The following is an 8,489-nucleotide window of genomic DNA, read 5'->3' on the forward strand; positions in this document are numbered from 1 at the left end:
GGCTGTTGGCAGGCTCCAAACAGGCAGTCAGCCGTGCGGCATTGTGATTGGCCAGTCCAGTGATGAGTGAGGTGGGACTGGGACAGGCGGCAGAGAGAGAGAGAGAGAGAGATGATGATGCGGAGAGACTCGTTACGTGAACCCCTCCAATATATTGAAAGCGATGTGTCATAGCCTAGACGAGACGTTAAGAGAGCATATAAGCCCTAGGTTAGACCAAAAAGTAAAAGAAGAGGAGAGCGTGTGATTCCTGATTCATTGAATTGCGATCGTTGATGCTCAGGCATACGCACGCATCCACTTCACCAGTTCTACTGTAGGCCTACCGGTACCGGGTACGGTAACGATAGACAGCACAAACAACAAACCGAGGAAAAGATGGCTTCCAACAAAGACTAAAGGAAATGCTTCTCACTCGAATTAAAGGTCGAGATAATCAACGAAGTTGACAAGAAAAGGAAGACTAATAATATAAAGCGCAAATGTTTTTGATATATATATGGAAGGGATGTAATCGTGTGGATTTTTAGAAATTTTCCCGTAATTTCTCCTTTGCATTCCTATAGCGGGAACTCGCCTACAGCGGGGTTTTTCTTCAGGAACCAAAAGTCCCGCTATAACCGTGTTCTACTGTATTACTATTAGGAAAGTCAGTTCTCTTCCTGTCAGGTATGCACCATGATGGCAGCATCAACGAGGAGACCAGGAAAGAAGAAATCGTCTTTTACAACACAACAAAGGGCGGTGTGGACTCTGGATCAGATGGTCCATACATAATGGTACAGGTCAAAGAGGCAGACCATGAGACGGCCTCTGACCTTCTTCTGCAATCTGTTGAATATTGCAGTTATTGCTGCTTTAACTGCTTACAACTGCTTCACCACTTAAAATCCCCACCGGAATATCCGCAAAAAACACAGGAGAAGAATCTTCCTCGAGATGTTGGGTGATGAGCTCTGCTTTCCATTAATACAAACGCCGGGCTGCGACTGGGAACATCCCTAAGTCAGTTCAAGCATGCTTCTCTGTGGTGTCGAACCACTTACCCAAACCCAAGAAACAAGAGCAGTGGCCACCTAACATGGACAAAGAAAATGGAAACGCCTTGGACTTTGTTAGAGAAACAAGGACAGAAAATCCAAACTGACAGTGACATGCTCTGGTTGTGGAATACAGTGGAACTCTGATTCAAGTGATTCAACGAGGTCACCGGGCCTGACCTAAAATCTCGTTGAATCCGAATGTTCGTTATAGTAAATAGTTACAGGCACTGAGCAAGTAATGTATAAAGAGAAGTAACAATTAGTGGTACCTGAAATGCCTGCATATTATTAACTGTGCAAAAGAAGGAAAAAAAGACTGAATCGTTCAAATGCACGCCTGTGCGTGTCTTCTCGATTGTTTGCCAAAACGTTGTGTTGCTGCTGAGCACTAGCATACGGCAACTTCAGATTCCATAGACCAGCCCACAATTCATTACGTAGATCTACGTCAAGACTAGCTTATCATTGTAATAATGATCAGTTGCTGGGGGGACTGACGCGTTTGTATCTGCAACGTACCACGCCCGGACCGACCGCTGGTGCTCCCCCCCCCCCCCCCCCGATACGCATACACTGTCGCACATGTGCTGGCCTCCCGTCCGACACCGACACCGACACACGCGTGCCAACAACGCATGTGTTGGTATGAAAGAAAGAGGGCCGCTGATTGGTGGCATGCAATGAGCTAAATGAATAATGGTTCACGATGCAGGTGCAATGGATGTTTTCCGGGAATAGATAAGGTTCGTTATGGGAGAAAATTATGCGAAGCCACGTCTGCGGTGGCTGTTTACCCTGGAAAGGACCTTGTTGAATCCGAGCTTGCTGATTTAAGTGCTCGTTGAATCCGGGTTGTTGTTTTTTTAAGAAGAAAAAAACCCCGCGGGGAATCCATCACCTCTCGTTGAATCCGAGCTCGATGACTCCGACTCCGAGTTCCACTGTATGAAATTATGCAAACTGAGCCCAAAAATATGGAATTATGCGATTCAGTTAATTTTAACAAAGAATGATAAAGGAAAATAATCAAAAATTATGAAAAAAATGATCAAATTTTACTAAAATGTTCAGAGCGTAGGCGCAAGTCTTTCAGAGAGATCATGCATACGCATCACAATCAGTCATGTCCACCCCTCCCTGCGGAGAGCAATGAAATGCTGCTAGCCTGGCCATCAAGATCTATGGACTGTGTCCTGGTGTGTGGAAACAAACGTCTGGGCTCCTGGCTCTTTCTTCGGCTTTTCTACTGCTACTCCTTAGCCTCTTCTTACTGCTGTCTTCAGCCGCACCCCTGATCTTTGGGTAGGTGAAATCTTACACCAAGCCTTCTTGGATCATCATCATCATCCAATGCCAGATCTGTGACAGATATCGGCCATCGTGGTTTTCCATTCATTCCTTTGCTCGGATGCTCTCAAAAAGCTACGTTTCCTTGATCTTTCCCTGTTATCCATTTGTTTAGGTTCCTTAAGTATGTTGTTTTGGGCCTACCCCTACCTCGCTTGCCATCAATTTTGCCAGTGAGAGCTTGATGTTCAAGACCCTTATGTCTATTCAGGTGTCCCCAAAACTGCATTTGTCGTTTCCTGATTGTCTTTAACATTGAGCGCCCCACGTGGGCTTCATCAAGTACTACCTCATTTGATTTCTTTTCCTTCCACGATTCTCTTAGCAGTCTCCTAAGAAACCACATTTCTGTTGCTTCTATTTCATTTTCACTGTCTTTAGTGATTGTCCAGCATAGAAGGGTTGACCAAACATAGCATTTCAGGACCATCATTTTGGTGTTCATTGAGATGTTTCTATTTTTCAGGATTGGGCTCATTTTATTGAAACTAGCCTTAGCCATTGCAGTTCTCCTTTTTATTTCTGTGGAACATTTGGCATCAGATGTTATCATATATCCTAGATATTTAAACTGTTGGACTTGTTTTATCTTTTCATCTTTGCTAATGAGATTACAACTAGGATTTGCTGCTTTTTTGGATATTACCATGCATTCTGTTTTCTTTACATTCAACAATAATCCTTTACGTTCACTTTCTGTTGCAACAGTATCTAGAAGCAATTGAAGGTCCTTTTCGGAGCCTGCTATTAAAACTGTGTCATCTGCATACCTGATGTTATTAATATTCTTCTTGGATAACGCCATAAAATCTTGGAGGTCCCATTTGCAAGTTGTGCACATTAAAGATCCCTTGGTAGTCCTAAAATTGATAAAACTAGGCTTCAGTCGCCTCCCAGGCAAAATTCAAAATTCCAACCAAACTAACTAAAAATGTTAATTAATGTGTGTCCCAAGCGCTCATCATATGATCTTAATTGCGAGCACCGTAAAAGTAAAACACTTACCAAAACATTACAAGAAAACAAAAATGCTTCACATTCCAAATGAATAATAATAAACATTTACATAGTGTTTTATTAAACAAATCGCCTCTTTGTAGAACAGTTCACAATGTGAGCTATTGTCCAGCATCCGACATTGAAAATAAACATTCTTCTGTTGTGTTGTCTGTCATCTCTCATTTTGTGGCATGCACTTAATAGGTACAACATTTTTTTTTTTTTTTGGTGGTTTCTTTTTGCAATAAATCAACCAGATTTGCTCAACACATCATCACTTAATTGTTGCAAGGAAGAAAATATGTTCAGTTCGTAAATTGATGTCTTTGTGAGGAATTTCTGTTCAGCTACCACAAAATGTATCATTACTAAAGAACTATTACTATTACTATCTTTTTCTGTATGCAACACTTTCAAAATTACAATCCAACCACAATAGAATTTTTTTTTTTAATAGGTGTAGATTTCTATCACTACAGCCTTCAACAGCAATTACTTAATAATGAAATGAGACGAATGTCAGTGATCATAACAATTTTTATTTTTAAAATATTATCATGTACAATTACAATGTTAACTGTGCATTCCAATTCAGGCACAACTGAGAGAAAAAACAAGGATACGATTTCATACAACTAGTAGATCTACTAAAAACTTCTAGACATTCTTATAATTATATAAAATCATCAACGGAAATACCAGAGTCAGAGTAGAAGTATAATGCATCCATCATTGCTGCAATTTGCATAATAAACAGTGAAGGTATTGAGATGGGTAGAAAAGTAAACCCTAAAGTTGCAAAAAACAATACACGTTCGAGCACAGATAACTCAAACACGTCGGGGACTGATAAATCTGTTCGACACATCCATAATTCCGGTAAACCAGCGAAAATTAAAGAGATGTCGGGAAATGCCAGGCAAATTATACAAGCTAGCTGTGGTTTTCAGATTTCCGTGTTCGTCTTATCGATCCTGTGCCCGACTGCTCGTTTCACCCTTTACTTTGCTTTCCAAGACTACTGTGACAGAAAATGCATGGAATAATGTATTAAATTAACCTATGGTGCTCTTTCTCAAATGTTTATGCCTTCTTTTAGATAAAATCAACTTGGACACTTATTTCTATGTATTCAATTTCAGTCTTCAGTTGACGCAACAGCAATTAATGAGAGATGAAGTTTTTAAAAAGGTCAGGTTATAACATAATATGAGTTGATGTAGCATAACACAGAAATCAAAAGGAATAAATTTCTTGAGCACCCTAGCCATAAATCTGCCACTTGTTTGCCCTCTGAGTAAGCAAAGCAATTTGAAATGCAAATGAATTAAGTCCAAAATAAACTCATTGACATGATTGTATGTACAGTGGAACTCGGATTCAACGAGGTCGCTGCGCCAGACTTAAAATCTCGTTGAATCCGAGTGTTCGTTATAGCAAACACGAGGTTTTGTGTAGATAAGTACAGTCACGGAGCAAGTAATGTATAAACAGAAGCCACACGTAGTGCCTGAAATGCCTGCATATTATGAGTTGTGTAAAAAAAAGACCGATTCATTCAAATGTACACGCCTGTGTCATCTCGATTGCTTACCAAAAAGTTGTGTTGCTGTATAGAGCCTAGCACACGGCAACTTTTGATTCCATAGACCACCGCAAAATCATTACGTAGATCTACATCAAGAATAGCTTATCATTGTAATAATGATTAGTTGCCGAGGGGAAAAAAGACTGTGACCCGTTTGTATCTGTGACATTCAACGCCCGGACCGCTAGTCCCCCCCCCCGGATTCAACGAGATCTTGGATTCAATGAGAGGAGATAGATTCCTCCCCGACACGCACATACGGCCACACGCGTACAGGCCGCCCATCCGACCCCGACACACGCCAGGGAAGGCACGTGCGTGTGCCAACAGCGCATGCGTTGGTATGGAAAAAGGCTGCTGTTTGGTTGCATACAAAAGACTAAGTGAATAATGATTCACGATGCAAGTACAATGGATGGTTTCCGGGAATAGATAAAGTTCGTTCTTGGAGAAAAATGAGCGAAGCCACGTTTGCGGAGGCGTTTCACCCTGGAAGGAACCTCCTTGAATCCGAGCTCGCTGATTTAAGGGCTCGTTGAATGCGGGTTATTTTTATTGATTTTAAAGAAGAAAAAATAACGGGGAATCTATCTCATCTCGTTGAATCCGAGTTCTCGTTGAATCTGAGTTCCACTGTAATTTGTTAGAGATAAGATCATCCTTACTGCTGTACTGCAACTACAATATTTAATAATAAGGCATAGGCTATATATAAATATATATATATATTTATGAATTACAGACTTTTGAATTCAAACAAATGTGTATAAAGATGTAAAAAATGTGTAACTGTAAAAAAAAACAATAACTATATAATCTGACCAAAGAATGAAGTCATTTGAAAGTCGCTTCATATTATAATATTATTAATAGATCTAGTAATAATTTTTAAAAATTGAAGCTAAAGAAGAAACAAACTTTCATTTCTTAAATTAATAAAGAATAAATACAAAACAAACAAGCACCTTTCTTTACAAAACAAAACATTAAAATATGAAAAACCTACATGCAGTACCGTCTACTAATCTCGAACAGGAAAATCTCAAATTCTAGGGTATTTTGAAGTCGAACACAAGGCTCAGCCCCGTTTCAGTCCCTATGTTTTCTTTGTAAAAATAATAAGTCAGTGAGAAGGGTAAGTGGAGTGAGTCAAGAATATACAATATTGATAAAAGGGAGTTATTGCACAGTATCCAACAATCTTACAAACTGATTATGAAAACAATAAAATTTGAAAAGCATTAACCCATTGTACACTGTATCTATACTACTACTACTACCACTACCACTACTACTACCACTACTACTACTACTACTACTACTACTACTACTACTACTACTACTACTACTACTTCTACTGCCTATCTTTTCAACAAAGTCAATTAAGAAGCATGTTGAAATACAACATTTTGTTGGGTTAGATAATGCATGTGGTTGGCGAGTGCTCTGATGTGGTATACTTCTTCTTTCTTATCAAAAATATTATATATATCGTCCTAATCTCTCCTTCTTCTTTGTGTTTGTTACACACTTCTGAAAGACCTCTAATCTTCGGCACATATCTAACATTTGCATTTGTTGCCATTTTTTTGTCCAAAACTTGCCAAAAGCTGCCACAAAAAATGGCAAAAGTTACCATAAAAGTTGCCATTAATTTTCAAACTTTCAACTCTCTGTTACGACATAATATATCAATATGTTGAATGAGGTAATTTAATATAAAGCACCATAATTTCTTGTGCTCTGATTTAAGCATTCAGATTACCATTTTGTAGCCACACAGAGCGTAAAACGTAAAAAAATAAAGGTTTCACAACAGAATGAAATCAAAATTAGAATGGCACATAAACTATCACAAAAATAAACAAATAAAGGCGTGTGTTCACCCATCCGAAGATAGGCCGTTTTAACCCTAAACGTGTGTAATTCAAGAAAGAGTACAGGAATTACATGTAAATTATGGAATCACACACAAGGGGTCTGCCAGTGTCAGTATTCGGTTTTGGTGGAGGCACGCTCTAACATAGCAAAATTTATATATTTTTTTTTTAATGTAGGAAGAACCTCAAATTGAAAGACATTACGCTATATGAACACAAATTAAGACACAACGAAAAGGGAAAAATAAAAGACAAACAGCAGCATAAAAGTAGGTAATGTACCTACATTGTTCACATGAAAATATAGATATATATATATACATGCACACCTTAAAATTATCAAAATACACGTCTAATTTCTATGTTACGAAGTAATTTTTTTTTGCAGAAAAATGCTAAAGTTGCTGCAGCGATTCGCGGACCAAATAATGCAAAAAATCGCGGCCGCGACAAACGCAGATGCTAGATATATATATGGCTTCATTGTGTTCCAAGAGTCGTAAAACTGTAACAGTAACAAGTGTTACCAGATACATAATATAATTATACAATGGAATCCTGTTATAATGAGAGGGAGCAAAGGACCGGTGCAGGATTCTCGTTATAAGGGATCCAGTAATAAATTCAAAGGAAACAATACAGTAGGTCTAAACTACGAGTTTGGTGTTCTGTTTATTTCTTTTTGTTATCTTCCCTGGTGATGATATTGTTCAACATGACCTCTTGGTCTTATTTGATAAAAAATCGAATCAGGTTTCTTTCTCTAGCGCTTGCGATGTTGACAGCACGGCGTAGACAATCAGAAATAAAGGGCTCTAGGCTAACTCGGCCGCTGCCTTGTCCCCCCCTAGCTAGATAATCTAGTTATCTAGACTAAGCTGGCCTATCACGCGATGCGTTCTGCTTGTCTCCGCATGCCACACCCTCCCCACCCATGCGCTCGGGTCTTCACTGTTGGCACACGTGGGTTCTCCCATTCTTTGTTTCGCTCAAGGAGTGGTAAGGTCCTTGGTTTCGCTAGATCACAAACACGTTTCTCAACTGATGAGGTCTATATATATATATATGTATTAACTGGCCTATGCGATGTGCACAGCAGCACCAATATTCCACTATAACCGACTCGCTCGCGTGTTTGTCTGATTGCGCTACAGCAGTATTTTATTTACAAAGATAAAGACGGAAAAAAACGGGGTATTAGAATAGTGTCTTTATAATAGACTTCTCGTTGTTTCAGGACTCAATATATAAGTGGACTCCACTGTATAATGTTTTGGCAAGTAGTCTACAAGCCTACAAGGTCTAGATCAAATACATATATGATAGAAATTCCAAGCTCAATCAGATTACCAAGTCGTACTTCACAAAATGTATATGTAATAAAATACAACAAATCAAACAAAAAGTCCAAAATAACACTGCAATCACTGAAATTTATAAAGAGAAGCCAAACTACTTCTACATGTACAACTTCTAGCTCTCAAACAGATTTCAAACCAAAAAATCTTTACTAAAGATGAAGAGTTTGACTTACTATACTTGTAGGAGTTAATTAGGTTTAGAAAAAATGTACAGTCAATCCTCATTATCCCCCCTCCCCCGCATGAAAGCAAGATTTCCTGTTGATACATC

Source organism: Aplysia californica, unplaced genomic scaffold (assembly GCF_000002075.1).
Source record: "Aplysia californica isolate F4 #8 unplaced genomic scaffold, AplCal3.0 scaffold00046, whole genome shotgun sequence".
NCBI classification, from domain to species: domain Eukaryota; kingdom Metazoa; phylum Mollusca; class Gastropoda; order Aplysiida; family Aplysiidae; genus Aplysia; species Aplysia californica.